This window comes from Hippocampus guttulatus, chromosome 6, assembly GCF_054856545.1.
Source record: "Hippocampus guttulatus isolate MCC_2025c chromosome 6, RoL_Hgut_1.0, whole genome shotgun sequence".
In the NCBI taxonomy this organism is placed as follows: domain Eukaryota; kingdom Metazoa; phylum Chordata; class Actinopteri; order Syngnathiformes; family Syngnathidae; genus Hippocampus; species Hippocampus guttulatus.
The window spans coordinates 12,748,313-12,763,928 of record NC_141266.1 but is presented as its reverse complement, the minus strand read 5'-3'; positions in this window follow the sequence as shown (position 1 = coordinate 12,763,928).

Sequence of the window (15,616 nt, the reverse complement as noted above, 5' to 3'; positions counted from 1 at the left end):
TGTCCATACACATGAAGGCAGAAGGGGGGGGGGCACATTTAACAAAGTGAAGACTTTGAAAGCAAACTCAGGGGACAAACATCTCGTTTGCAATTATATCTTGTTTGAGTAATCAATGTAAATCCTACAAACATTTAAGTTCAGATTTCTTTGGGTCTGCCTGCCTCATCTTGCTCAATACCTTTCCAATTTCGAACGTTGTCAGTTGGGTCCCTCTCTCCCTCCTGCCAACTTCAACCTATAAAGCCCTCGCATGCAAACATGTATGTCTTTGGAAGTGAACGGGTTTTTAAGGTCACCCAGGGTTCCACTTGCTTTTTATTGATGGACCTTTTGAGGGCTAATTTACCATTTTTAAAGGACTTTTTCTCCATTCAGCAGGGGATTCACAGTGGACTTATTGAACAGAAAGCCACATATCACTGAGCTAGTGTTCAAATCATTGCTGCCAAAGGAAGGGCACATCTTTATTTTTAGGGGCAATCAGCTAACCCTTAATTTGACATACTGTATGTCAAATTGGCCCAAAATGACCCGAAGTGATCACGTGATCATCATTGGAACTGATCGGAGACGGCGGGAAAAACAGAGCGGGAACCAGGAAGGCATGTAGCCCGACAGCGAGGTTTGGCGGGGAAGATAAGATAAGATATCCCTTTATTTGTCCCGCAATGGGGAAATTACAGTCAGAATTCAGAAAGGAAAACGCTGGGTAGGGTGCCAGGCGCATTTTACGACAAAACTATTCATTGGAAGGGTGGGGAAAATGACATACAGAAATGAAATGAACACCACAGGCTCATTTTTAAGGATTTTTATTGATTTTAGAAGCTTTCCCTGAAAATTAAGAACATAATTTCCAACTTTTCTTTTTATGGATTTTTATTAACTTTAAGAACCGTGGGCACCCTGTCATCAAACAAATGTAAAGAGCATACAAAGATAACCTAAGTCAATCTAAAATGCAATTACTAAATAGTCATTTGGATGTAATGAAATCTACCTAACACATTTTCAGTTCATTTTTCACTAACCACACCTAAGCCAGATCTGTTCACTCCAAAAAAAAAAACTTGTCTGACCAAATGAAGGTGGCCAAAAGATCTCAAAAAGCTGCAACAAAAGGCCATGATCCAAATTAACTCAAGAACAGGTACGAAATGAAGTAATTGACATCCATCAGTCTGGAAAGGGTTAAAAAGTCATTCCTAAGGCTTTAGGACTCTAGCGAATAACGGTGAGAGTCATTATTCACAAATTGAAAACGCTTGTAACGGTGGTGAATCTCCTCAGGAGAGGCCAGCCTACGGAAATGACCCCAAGAGAAGAGCACAGCGACAACTCATCCAGGACAGTGTCCAAAGAACTGCAGGCCTCCCTCCCTCACCTCAGTCAAGGTCAGTGTTCATGACTCAACAATGAGGAAGAGACTGGGCAAAAACGACATCCATGGCAGAGTTCCAAGGTGAAAACCACTGCCGACCAAAAGGAGCATCAAGTCTTGTCGTACTTTTGCAAAACACATCTGAATAATTTCCAAGACTTTTGGAGTAATGTTCTATGGACTAACAAAACGAAAGTTGAACTTTTTGGAATTCTGCCCATCATTTTTCCACAGAAAAGTGAAAGCTCATTGGCATGATAGAAAAAGCTTGATTTCCATTGTTGCTGCTGAGACGTTAACTGGTGATCAGATTGGAATGGCGAGCTGTGTGGCAACTGAATTTAAGATTAATAGTTGCTAGCGAAATATGTTCAGTATTAGCATTTTATCTTCTCCTAATAAAGGGTGTCCCAAAAAATGTATACACACCTTAAATAATTGTAAATTTGGGGTGTATTATAATTCGAATAATTGTCAACATGTAAAAGAATTTACAAATATCATTCTATTGTCTTGTTATTGCATGTTCTCAAACTGATGTCCGTTCTGCTCCAGACACTGCTGACAACGCGAAGCGATGGAATGGCACACATCATGGCTACCTCACGACTAGCTTGCCACAAAGACTTTCTTGGACTTCGTTGAAACGTTTCCAGTAATCTTTCTTCTTTTGTAGGAATTGTCGTTGTACGTGGTCTTCCGGAACGCTTCTTATGGACGTCCTGAACAGTTCCATCAGCTTCAAACTTACCTCTAATTCGAGTTGTTGGTGGTTCTTTGTTAAACTCCCTCCTAAATTGTCTTTGCACTTCTACTGCGTTTCCATACTTCCAGTAGCATTTTAGAATGAATTTCCTTTCTACAAAGTCAAGTCTGGCTGCCATCACTCGGTTCAATGGGTTCAGTCTATCAAGAAAGAATAAGTAATTGAGTTATCAGCTGAAATGTGTATAAAAATTTTTGGGACACCCTATATTCTACTTTGGAACAAACAAAAGGACAGGTTTTAATTTGTTTTTGTCTTTAACGGTTTCAAACATTTGTGGCCAGTTGCTTATGCATCCTGCCGACAGTTAGAATAAAGAGGCGTCAGTGTGTGTCACCGAGGCCATTCTTCTCTGAGTCAATGGGAAAGCTCAGTGACCGTGCATGTTTGGGTATTCAACAATTTCTTTGTGTATCCGCCCTCACACAACACTGCCTCACAGAAAATTTGTTGGTATTATGGTTTATGATCCACAGAGGAAAGAGGGCCTAATTCATCGGGTTGAAAACATTATCATAAATCTTGTGGTGAACAATCTAAGTCTGTCGAGTTTTTATTGAACCACGCAAATGTGTTCATTAATGCCTGGGAGCGTGGATGCTGGCTCTTTAATTGCAACTAAACAATGTCAGAGTCCCAATTGTGCACAAAGTACTTCGTGCGGCGTTGTTATTCCCTGGCCTCTTCTCCACTTCAAGACACTTGGATCTTTTCTGCCGAGTGGGCAGAAAGAAACGCCACTGTATAAGCCACTATCTCTACAATAAACTACCCAGTCAGCAAAGGCATCTGGCCCGGATTCGGCATGAAGCTGGCACAGCTGGCCTTGAGTCGCCACTGGCATAATGCATGTGGGCCGAACACGGCCCAGGAGTGGCAAATGAGGCACTGGCTTGACTCTGGCAAACCAGATGAGGGCCAGTTGTGGAGTGAAGTATTTGGGCCAGAAATCAATTTACAACTCCGGCCCGTATATGCCCAGCCAGTATTGAGCCACCCTGAAATGCAGTTCCAGATTTATTTTTTCAACACAGAGCCTTGTTTTACAATTGCACACACACACACACACACACACACACACACACACATATACACACACACACACACGCACGCACACACACACACACACACACACACACACACACACACACACGCGCGCGAGGTTCAATCAGGACCGCAGGATAATTTAAAAATGAAAGTCATAAAAGTCACAGTAGTAATATTTTTAATAGGGTGCAATTCAGTATCCGCAAGGGGACACTGTTTTGATCAGAGAAGAAGACAACAGCAGCCTCAGTCCGTCACTGAGACAGACCCATGACAGTAGACGCTATCAATAGCTCTCTCCTTAGTTTTTAAGGTGTAGGCAGGGATTTTATATGCACGTGTAAATGGTTTAAAACTTCCTTTCTTTATAAATCTTGTTTAATCATAAAGTGCATTACTATATTTTTCAATACCAATTACTTGTTAAAGTTTGTACAATCAGTGGGATCAGTTGCAATGCATATATGTGAATGATAAAAGTAAATTGCACATTTGTTGAAGGAAATGTAAGGTGCTTCATGAAATGTTTTGTAAAAGATACGTTCATTAAATTTCAACATTTTCAAAATGTTCTTGTGCTTCTTTATATCAAAACAAAGGAAAGACATATTGTTTTGGTTGTTTATAGCAAAGTATGGTATCATTTTAATGGTCCGGTCCACTTGACATCTACCGAGGCCGTATGTGGCCCATCATGTGAAAGGAGTTTGACACCAGTGATGTGTAGTAAGGCATTTTTAGCCGAAAAAACCCCACCATGTACAGAAAGGTGTTTTTAGCCGAAGAAAACGACCATGTACAGTGTAATAAGGCGTTTTTAGCCGAAAAAAACGACCATGTGAAGTAAGGTGTTTTTAGCCGAAAAAAACGACCATGTATAGTAAGGCGATTTAAGCCGAAAAAAAAAAGGACCACGTATCGTAAGGCGTTTTTAGCCGAAAAAACCAACCATGTATAGTAAGGTGTTTTTAGCCGAAAAAAACGACCATGTATAGTAAAGCGGTTTTAGCCGAAAAAAACGACCATGTATAGTAAGGTGTTTTTAGCCCAAAAAAACGACAACGCATAGTAAGGTGTTTTTAGCCCAAAAAAAAAAGACCATGTATAGTAAGGTGTTTTTAGCCGAAAAAAACGACAACGCATAGTAAGGTGTTTTTAGCCCAAAAAAAAAGACCATGTATAGTAAGGCGTTTTTAGCCGAAAACCCCCCGACCATGAATAGTAAGGCGTTTTTAGCCGAAAAAAACCAGACCATGTCTCGTAAGCCATTTTTAGACTAAAAAACGACCATGTATAGTAAGGCGTTTTTAGCCGAAAAAAAACGACCATGTATAGTAAGGCGTTTTTAGCCGAAAAAAGGACCATGAATAGTAAGGCGTTTTTAGCCGGAAAAAAAACGACCATGTATAGTAAGAAGTTTTTAGCCGAAAAAAAACTACCATGTATAGAAAGGTGTTTTGAGCCGAAAAAAACCCGACAATGAATGGTAAGGCGTTTTAACTAAAACAAAAAAAAAAACGACCATGTATAGTAAGGCGTTTTTCGACGAAAAAACCAACCATGTACGGTATATATGAAGGCGTTTTTAGCCGAAAAAAACAACCATGTATAGTAAGGTGTTTTTAGCCGAAAAAAACGACCATGTATATAGTAAGGCGTTTTTAGCCGAAAAAAAACGACCATGTATAGTAAGGCCTTTTTGGACGAAAAAAACGAACATGTATAGTAAGGCATTTTTGGACGAAATTTTTAGCCAGAAAAAATGACCATGTATAGTAAGGCGTTTTTAACCGAAAAAAAACGACCATGTATAGTCAGGCGTTTTTAGCCCAAAAAAAACGACCATGGATAGTAAGCCGTTTTAACCCCAAAAAACGACCATGTATATAGTAAGGCGTTTTTCGACGAAAAAAAACGACCATGAATAGTAAGGTGTTTTGAGCCGAAAAAACCGACCATGAATAGGAAGGTGTTTTTTGCCGAAAAAATACGACCACGCATAGTCAGGTAATTTTCGCCCGAAAAAAAGACCATGTATCTAGTAAGGCGTTTTTAGCCGAAAAAAACGACCATGTATAGAAAGGTGTTTTGAGCCGAAACCCCCCCGACAATGAATGGTAAGGCGTTTTAACTAAAACAAAAACAAAAAAACGTCCATGTATAGTAAGGCGTTTTTTGCCGAAAAAAAAGACCACGTATAGTAAGGTGTTTTTAGCCGAAAAAAACGACCATGCATAGTAAGGTGTTTTTAGCCGGAAAAAAACCCCAGATCATGTCTAGTAAGCCGTTTTTAGCCAGAAAAAAAACGACCATGAATAGTAAGGTGTTTTTTCCGAAAAATACGACCGCGTATAAAAAGGTGTTTTAGCCGAAAAAAACGACCATATAGTCAGATTCAGGCGTTTTTAGCCGAAAAAAAAGACCATGTATAGTAAGGCGTTTTTAGCCAACCGCCCCCCCCCCCCGAGCATGGATAGTTAGCCGTTTTTAGACGAAAAAAAACGACCATGCATAGTAAGGCATTTTTAGCCGTAAAAAAAGACCATGTTAGTTAGCCGTTTTTAGCCGAAAAACCCCCCCGACTATGTCTAGTAAGCCGTTTTTAGACGAAAAAAAGGGCCATGTATATATCAAGGCGTTTTTAGCCGAAAAAACACGACCATGTAGTGTGAGGTGTTTTTAGCCGAAAAAACGACAATGTATAGTAGGGCGTTTTTCGACGAAAAAAACAACCATGTACTGTATATATGAAGGCGTTTTTGGCCGAAAAAAACAACCATGTATAGTAAGGTGTTTTTAGCCGAAAAAAAAGACCATGTATATAGTAAGGCGTTTTTAGCCGGAAAAATAAAACGACCATGTATTGTAAGGCATTTTTGGACGAAATTTTTAGCCAGAAAAAATGACCATGTATAGTAAGGCGTTTTTTGCAGAAAAAAACGACCACGCAGAGTCAGGTAATTTTACCCCGAAAAAAAGACCATGTATATAGTCAGGCGTTTTTAGCCGAAAAAAAACTATCATGTCAAGTAAGCCATTTTTAGACAAAAAAAAAAACGACCATGTATAGTAAGATGTTTTTAGACGTAAACAAACGACCATGTATAGAAAGGTGTTTTGAGCCGAAAAAACCCCGACCATGAATGGTAAGGTGTTATGAGCCGAAAAAACCGACCATGAATAGGAAGGTGTTTTTTGCAGAAAAAAACGACCACGCAGAGTCAGGTAATTTTACCCCGAAAAAAAGACCATGTATATAGTAAGGCGTTTTTAGCCGAAAAAAAACTATCATGTCAAGTAAGCCATTTTTAGACAAAAAAAAAAACGACCATGTATAGTAAGATGTTTTTAGACGTAAACAAACGACCATGTGTAGTAAGGCGTTTGTAGCCGAAAAACACCCCCACCATGTATAGTAACGTGTTTTTAGCGGAAAAAAACGACCATGAGTAGTAAGGCGTTTTTAGCCCAAAAAAAACGACCATGTATAGAAAGGCATTTTTGGCTGAAAAAAAACGACCATGTACTGTCTATGTATTTTTTTCGGCTAAAAACGCCTTACTATACGTGGTCGTTTTTTTCGGCTAAAAACACCTTATTATAGGTGGTCGTTTTTTTTCGTCTAAAAACGCCTTACTGCTTTTTTCAGCTAAAAACGCCTTACTAAACATGGTTGTTTTTTTCGTCTAAAAACACCTTATGGTCGTTTTTTTTCCGGCTAAAAACGCCTGACTACACATGGTCGTTTTTTTTTCGTCGAAAAAGAGCCTTACTATAAATGGTCGTTTTTTTCGGCTAAAAATTTCATCCAAAAATGCCTCACTATACATGGGTCGTTTTTTTCGGTCAAAAATGCCTTACTATACATGGTCGTTTTTTTCCGGCTAAAAACGGCTTACTATACATGGTCGTTTTTTTCGGCTAAAAACAAGTTTCTATACATGGTCTTTTTTTTCGGCTAAAAACGCCTTACTATACATGCTCGTTTTTTTTTCGGCTAAAAACGCCTTACTATACATGGTCGTTTTTTTCGGCTAAAAATTTCGTCAAAAAACCCTTACTATACAAGGTCGTTTTTTTGAGTCAAAAACGCCTTACTATACACGGTTGTTTTCTATACATGGTCGTTTTTTCCCGCTAAAAATGCCTTACTCTAATTGGTCGTTTTTTTCGGCAAAAAATTTCGTCCAAAAACGCCTTACTATACATGGTCGTTTTTTTCGGCTAAAAATGCCTTACTATACATGCTCGTTTTTTTCGGCTAAAATTTTCGTCCAAAAACGCCTTACTATACATGGTCGTTTTTTTCGGCTAAAAATGCCTTACTATACATGGTCGTTTTTTTCGGCTAAAAAAATTCATCCAAAAATGCCTTACTATACAAGGTCGTTTTCTTCGGTCAAAAACGCCTTACTATACATGGTCGTTTTTTTCGGCTAAAAACGCCTTACTGTACATGGTCGTTTTTTTCGGCTAAAAACGCCTTACTATACATGGTCGTTTTTTTTCCGCAAAAGATTTCATCCAAAAACGCCTTACTATACATGGTCGTTTTTTTCCAGTCAAAAACGCCTTACTATACATGGTCGTTTTTTTCGGCTAAAAATGCCTTACTATACATGGTCGTTTTTTTCCGCAAAAAATTTCGTCCAAAAACGCCTTACGATAGATGGTGGTTTTTTTCGGCCAAAAATGTCGTCCAAAAATGCCTTACTATACATGGTCGTTTTTTTCGGTCAAAAACACCTTACTATACATGGTCGTTTTTTTCGGCTAAAAAAATTTCGTCCAAAAACGCCTTACTATACATGGTCGTTTGTATCGGCTAAAAACACCTTACTATACATGGTAGTTGTTTTCGGCAAAAAACGCCTTACTATACATGGTCGTTTTTTTCGTCCAAAAACACCTTATTATACATGGTCCTTGTTTTCGGCTAAAAACACCTTACTATTCATGGTCCTTTTTTTCGGCTAAAAATTTCATCCAAAAACGCCTTACTATACATGGTCGTTGTTTTGGGCTAAAAACGCCTTCCTATACATGGTTGTTTTTTTCGTTCAAAAATGCCTTACTATAAATGGACGTTTTTTTTCGGTTAAAAACGCCTTACTATACATGGTCATTTTTTCTGGCTAAATATTTCGTCCAAAAATGCCTTACTATACATGGTGGTTTTTTTCGGTCAAAAACGCCTTACTATATACATGGTCGTTTTTTTCATCCAAAAACGCCTTATTATACATGGTCCTTGTTTTCGGCTAAAAACACCTTACTATACATGGTCGTTTTTTTCGGCTAAAAATTTCGTCCAAAAATGCCTTACTATACATGGTCGTTTTTTTCAGTCAAAAACGCCTTACTATACATGGTCGTTTTTTTCGGCTAAAAACGCCTTACTAGACATGGTCGTTTTTTTCGGCTAAAAATTTCATCCAAAAATGCCTTACTATACATGGTCGTTTTTTTCGGTCAAAAACGCCTTACTATACATGGTCGTTTTTTTCCGCAAAACATTTCGTCCAAAAACGCCTTACTACACATGGTCGTTTTTTTCGGCTAAAAACGCCTTACTATACATGGTCGTTTTTTTCGGCTAAAAATTTCGTCCAAAAATGCCTTACTATACATGGTCATTTTTTTCGGCTAAAAATTTCGTCCAAAAATGCCTTACTATACATGGTCGTTTTTTTCAGTCAAAAACGCCTTACTATACATGGTCGTTTTTTTCGGCTAAAAACGCCTTACTATATACATGGTCGTTTTTTTCCGCAAAAAAATTCGTCCAAAAACGCCTTACTATACATGGTCGTTTTTTTCGGCTAAAAACGCCTTACTATACATGGTCGTTTTTTTCGGTCAAAAACGCCTTACTATACATGGTCGTTTGTTTCGTCCAAAAACGCCTTATTATACATGGTCCTTGTTTTCGGCTAAAAACACCTTACTATACATGGTCGTTTTTTTCGGCTAAAAATTTCGTCCAAAAATGCCTTACTATACATGGTCGTTTTTTTCGTCCAAAAACGCCTTACTATACATGGTCCTTTTTTTCGGCTAAAAACACCTTACTATTCATGGTCCTTTTTTTGGGCTAAAGATTTCGTCCAAAAATGCCTTACTATACATGGTCGTTGTTTTGGGCTAAAAACGCCTTCCTATACATGGTTGTTTTTTTGGGTCAAAAACGCCTTACGATACATGGTCGTTTTTTTCGGCTAAAAATTTCGTCCAAAAATGCCTTACTATACATGGTTGTTTTTTTCGGCCAAAAACGCCTTACGATACATGGTCGTTTTTTTTCGGTCAAAAACGCCTTACTATACATGGTCGTTTTTTTCGGCTAAAAACGCCTTACTATACATGGTCATTTTTTTCGGTCAAAAACGCCTTACTATACATGGTCGTTTTTTTCAGTCAAAAACGCCTTACTATACATGGTAGTTGTTTTCGGCTAAAAACGCCTTACTATACATGGTCGTTTTTTTTTGGTCAAAAACGCCTTACAATGCATGGTCGTTTTTTTCGTTCAAAAACGCCTTACAATACATGGTCGTTTTTTTCGGCTAAAAACACCTTTCTATACATGGTCGTTTTTTTCGGCTAAAAACTTCTTACTATACATGGTCGTTTTTTTTCCGGCTAAAAACGCCTTACTATTCATGGTCCTTTTTTCGGCTAAAAACGCCTTACTATACATGGTCGTTTTTTTCGGCTAAAAACGCCTTACTATACATGGTTGTTTTTTTCGGCTAAAAAATTCATCCAAAAACGCCTTACTATACATGGTCGTTTTCTTCGGCTAAAAACGCCTTACTATACATGGTCGTTTTTATCGGCTAAAAACACCTTACTATACATGGTAGTTGTTTTCGGCAAAAAACGCCTTACTATACATGGTCGTTTTTTTCGTCCAAAAACGCCTTATTATACATGGTCCTTGTTTTCGGCTAAAAACACCTTACTATTCATGGTCCTTTTTTTCGGCTAAAAATTTCGTCCAAAAACGCCTTACTATACATGGTCGTTGTTTTGGGCTAAAAACGCCTTCCTATACATGGTTGTTTTTTTCGGTCAAAAATGCCTTACTATAAATGGACGTTTTTTTCGGCTAAAAATTTCGTCCAAAAATGCCTTACTATACATGGTCGTTTTTTTCGGTCAAAAACGCCTTACTATACATGGTCGTTTTTTTCGTCCAAAAAAGCCTTATTATACATGGTCCTTGTTTTCGGCTAAAAACACCTTACTATACATGGTCGTTTTTTTCGGCTAAAAATTTCGTCCAAAAATGCTTTACTATACATGGTCGTTTTTTTCAGTCAAAAACGCCTTACTATACATGGTCGTTTTTTTCGGCTAAAAACGCCTTACTATTCATGGTCGTTTTTTTTCGTCGAAAAACGCCTTACTATATACATGGTCGTTTTTTGGGGTTAAAACGGCTTACTATCCATGGTCTTTTTTTTCCGCAAAAAAATTCGTCCAAAAAAGCCTTACTATATACATGGTCGTTTTTTTCGGCTAAAAACGCCTTACTAGACATGGTCGTTTTTTTCGGCTAAAAATTTCATCCAAAAATGCCTTACTATACATGGTCGTTTTTTTCGGTCAAAAACGCCTTACTATACATGGTCGTTTTTTTTCAGTCAAAAACGCCTTACTATACATGGTCGTTTTTTTTCAGTCAAAAACGCCTTACTATACATGGTCGTTTTTTTTCAGTCAAAAACGCCTTACTATACATGGTCCTTTTTTTCGGCTAAAAACACCTTACTATTCATGGTCCTTTTTTTTCGGCTAAAAATTTCGTCCAAAAACGCCTTACTATACATGGTGGTTGTTTTGGGCTAAAAACGCCTTCCTATACATGGTTGTTTTTTTCGGTCAAAAACGCCTTACTATACATGGTCATTTTTTTCGGCTAAAAATTTCGTCCAAAAATGCCTTACTATACATGGTTGTTTTTTTCGGTCAAAAACGCCTTACTATACATGGTTGTTTTTTTCGGTCAAAAACGCCTTACGATACATGATCGTTTTTTTCGGCTAAAAGTGTCGTCCAAAAATGCCTTACTATACATGGTCGTTTTTTTCGGTCAAAAACGCCTTACTATACATGGTCGTTTTTTTCGGCTAAAAACGCCTTACTATATATACATGGTCGTTTTTTTTGGCTAAAACTTTTTTTGGTCTTTTTTTTCGGTCAAAAACGCCTTACTATACATGGTCGTTTTTTTCAGTCAAAAACGCCTTACTATACATGGTAGTTGTTTTCGGCTAAAAACGCCTTACTATACATGGTCGTTTTTTTCGGTCAAAAACGCCTTACTATGCATGGTCGTTTTTTTCGGTCAAAAACGCCTTACAATACATGGTCGTTTTTTTCGGCTAAAAATGTCGACCAAAAATGCCTTACTATACATGGTCGTTTTTTTCGGCTAAAAACGCCTTACTATACACGGTCGTTTTTTTCGGTCAAAAACGCCTTACTATACTGTACATGGTAGTTTTTTCCGGTCAAAAACGCCTTACTATACGTGGTCGTTTTTTACCGCAAAAATTTTCGTCCAAAAACGCCTTATTATACATGGTCGTTTTTTTCGGCTAAAAATTACGTCCAAAAACGCCTTACTATACAAGGTTGTTTTTTTCGGTTAAAAACGCCTTACTATACATGGTCGTATTTTTCGGCTAAAAATTTCATCCGAAAACGCCTTCCTATACATGGTCGTTTTTTTCGGTCAAAAATGCCTTACAATACATGGTAGTTTTTTTTGGCTAAAAACGCCTTACTGTACATTGTCGTTTTTTTCCGTCTCAAAACGCCTTACTATTCATGTTCGTTTTTTTTGGTCGAAAAACGCCTTTTATACATGGTCGTTTTTTTTCGTCTAAAAACGCATTACTATACAGGGTGGGTTTTTTTTGGGCTAAAAACGCCTTACTATACATGGCCTTTTTTTTTGTCTAAAAACGGCTTACTATACATGGTCATTTTTTTCGGCTAAAAGCGCCTTACTATACGTGGTCGTTTTTTTCTGCTAAAAACACCTTATGATACGTGGTCCTTTTTTTTCGGCTCAAAACGCCTTACTATACATGGTCGTTTTTTTTCGGCTAAAAACACCTTACTATACGTGGTCCTTTTTTTTCGGGTTAAAACGCCTTACTATACATGGTCGTTTTTTTCAGCTAAAAACGCCTTACTATACATGGTCGTTTTTTTCAGCTAAAAACGCCTTCCTATACATGGTCGTTTTTTTTTTCCGGCTCAAAACACCTTACTATACATGGTCGTTTTTTTCGGCTAAAAACACCTTAATATACGTGGTCCTTTTTTCAGCTAAAAACGCCTTAAATGGTCGTTTTTTTTCAGCTAAAAACGGCTTCCTATACATGGTCGTTTTTTTCGTCTAAAAACGCATTACTCTACAGGGTGGGGTTTTTTTGGGCTAAAAACGCCTTACTATACATGGCCTTTTTTTTTGTCTAAAAACGGCTTACTATACATGGTCATTTTTTTCGGCTAAAAGCGCCTTACTATACGTGGTCGTTTTTTTCTGCTAAAAACACCTTATGATACATGGTCGTTTTTTTTCGGCTAAAAACACCTTACTATACGTGGTCCTTTTTTTTCGGGTTAAAACGCCTTACTATACATGGTCGTTTTTTTCAGCTAAAAACGCCTTACTATACATGGTCGTTTTTTTCAGCTAAAAACGCCTTCCTATACATGGTCGTTTTTTTTTTCCGGCTCAAAACACCTTACTATACATGGTCGTTTTTTTCGGCTAAAAACACCTTAATATACGTGGTCCTTTTTTTTCGGGTTAAAACGCCTTACTATACATGGTCGTTTTTTTGGGCTCAAAACGCCTTACTATACATGGTCGCTTTTTTCAGCTAAAAACGCCTTAAATGGTCGTTTTTTTTCAGCTAAAAACGGCTTCCTATACATGGTCGTTTTTTTCGTCTAAAAACGCATTACTCTACAGGGTGGGGTTTTTTTGGGCTAAAAACGCCTTACTATACATGGCCTTTTTTTTTGTCTAAAAACGGCTTACTATACATGGTCATTTTTTTCGGCTAAAAGCGCCTTACTATACGTGGTCGTTTTTTTCTGCTAAAAACACCTTATGATACATGGTCGTTTTTTTTCGGCTAAAAACACCTTACTATACGTGGTCCTTTTTTTTCGGGTTAAAACGCCTTACTATACATGGTCGTTTTTTTCAGCTAAAAACGCCTTACTATACATGGTCGTTTTTTTCAGCTAAAAACGCCTTCCTATACATGGTCGTTTTTTTTTTCCGGCTCAAAACACCTTACTATACATGGTCGTTTTTTTCGGCTAAAAACACCTTAATATACGTGGTCCTTTTTTTTCGGGTTAAAACGCCTTACTATACATGGTCGTTTTTTTGGGCTCAAAACGCCTTACTATACATGGTCGCTTTTTTCAGCTAAAAACGCCTTACATGGACGTTTTTTTTCAGCTAAAAACGGCTTCCTATACATGGTCGTTTTTTTCGGCTCAAAACGCCTTACTATTCATGGTAGTTTTTTTAGGCTAAAAACGCCTTACTATACATGGTCGGTTTTTTTCGTCTAAAAACGGCTCATCGTTCACTTCACTCTTTGTACCGGCTCGTTCGCGACCGACACATCACTTGTGAAAATGTAGGTGATTGAACAGTCAGAGGTGCTGCCAAAAAGAACCCTTTCTGCACTGAAATACAATGAAATTAATTTTTATTCTGTTTGCTGCAATACAAACCGGATACTTCATACTTGACCATAAAGTTAATTCAAAACCTCAATTCAAAAACAAAATTTGACGTTGGAAAAAAAGTCGTTTTGTATTTGTAAGACTGTATATGAAAATAAACAGAATTTAATTTTCAGTGAGGATCAAATACAGTTTCAAAGAAAAAAAAATCTATCGTTTCAAATTCAGATTGTACAATTCAGATTCAGTTATTCAATATGATTCAGAGTAAAATATTCAAATCCATCCATTTTCTGAGCCACTGACCTTAAATTCACGTAATTCAAATTCAGTATAAACTATTTAAAAGTTATTCACATTTAGTTTTTGGTGGCAAATATTCCGCCCCACAGCGTCACACCTAGTTTAGTTTTGGTTGTAAAGTGTCCTTGAGTGTCTTGAAAGACGCCTATAAATGAAATGTATTATTATTATTATTATAAGAAATCTCAGGGGTTATTTTTACTGACCATTCATTGTTCCTGACATGTACAAATGTTTGTTTTCCTAACACACTGTCCATTCTTGTTTTCTTACAGTTCTTACAGCCGCTGTGAGACCTAACAGCCTAACATCTAGGGCCTCATGTGATTGATGTCACAATCTAAAGATGGCTACATCTGGCTCCTGATCGGGATGGTGACAGGAAGGAGAGCATGAGAAGAAAAGAGGACATGGACAGCGCAACAATTTGATGGACAGAAAAATACCGTTCAAGAGTAAGCTGCATCCCAAGTTGGACTTTGTGTTTACTGTTAAATAAAGAAAAGTGCATTTTTCCAGTGTATGTGGAGTTATATGTGAGGTTCACGAATTATGACAATAAACATATTTTTATAACAGTCGTTTTCGAGACTTTCTTTTTTTAAATGTGGATCAAATATGGCTCATGAAAGATGTGGCTTGGTTGAGGTTGAATTCAGGCTGATATCAGGAACCTGTTCTGGCCCAGCGTCGGGCCGGAGTAGGGCCATATATGGTTTTACAATGCGGCTCAGATCTGGGCCGAATGCGGCCCACATCATGGATGCCAGACGTGGGCCACTGCAGGACCGTCATTCATTGAGGTAAGTGGGCCGAGTGTACGTGCCGTGTCTGCCCCAGAGATGGGCCAGACCAATTTTGCTGACTGGGTAGTCAGACACCTGAAAGCTTTGTGATCAGGAAATATGTCTGGGGCAAGGTCAAGTACATTTCCCTTGGGGAATACTTGGGAAATACACTATTTTAAAGCCAGTAAATACAGCGTTTGTATTATTTTTAGCTGTCCTTTTTGGCTTTCCTGTGTGGAGTTTGCATGTTCTGCCCGCACTTGCGTGGGTTTTCTCGAGGTACTCTGGTTTCCTCCCACATTCCAAAGACATGCATGACAGGTTAATGGAACACTCAAAATAGTCCGTATGTATGATTGTGAATGTGAATTGTTGTTCGTCTTCATGTGCCCTGTGGGTGGCTGGCAACCAGTTCAGGGTGTCCCCTGCCTACTACCCGAAGACATGAGGATAAAGGGGTTTCAGATAATGGATGGATGGAAGGATAAACATTTGTTTTGAGTGTATCTTTTTGCATTATCATAAACCTTCTATAGTACATTTGTTTTGTGTGCCCAAATATATTTCCTTTACCTCTAATGGGTGAATTGTGCTGAC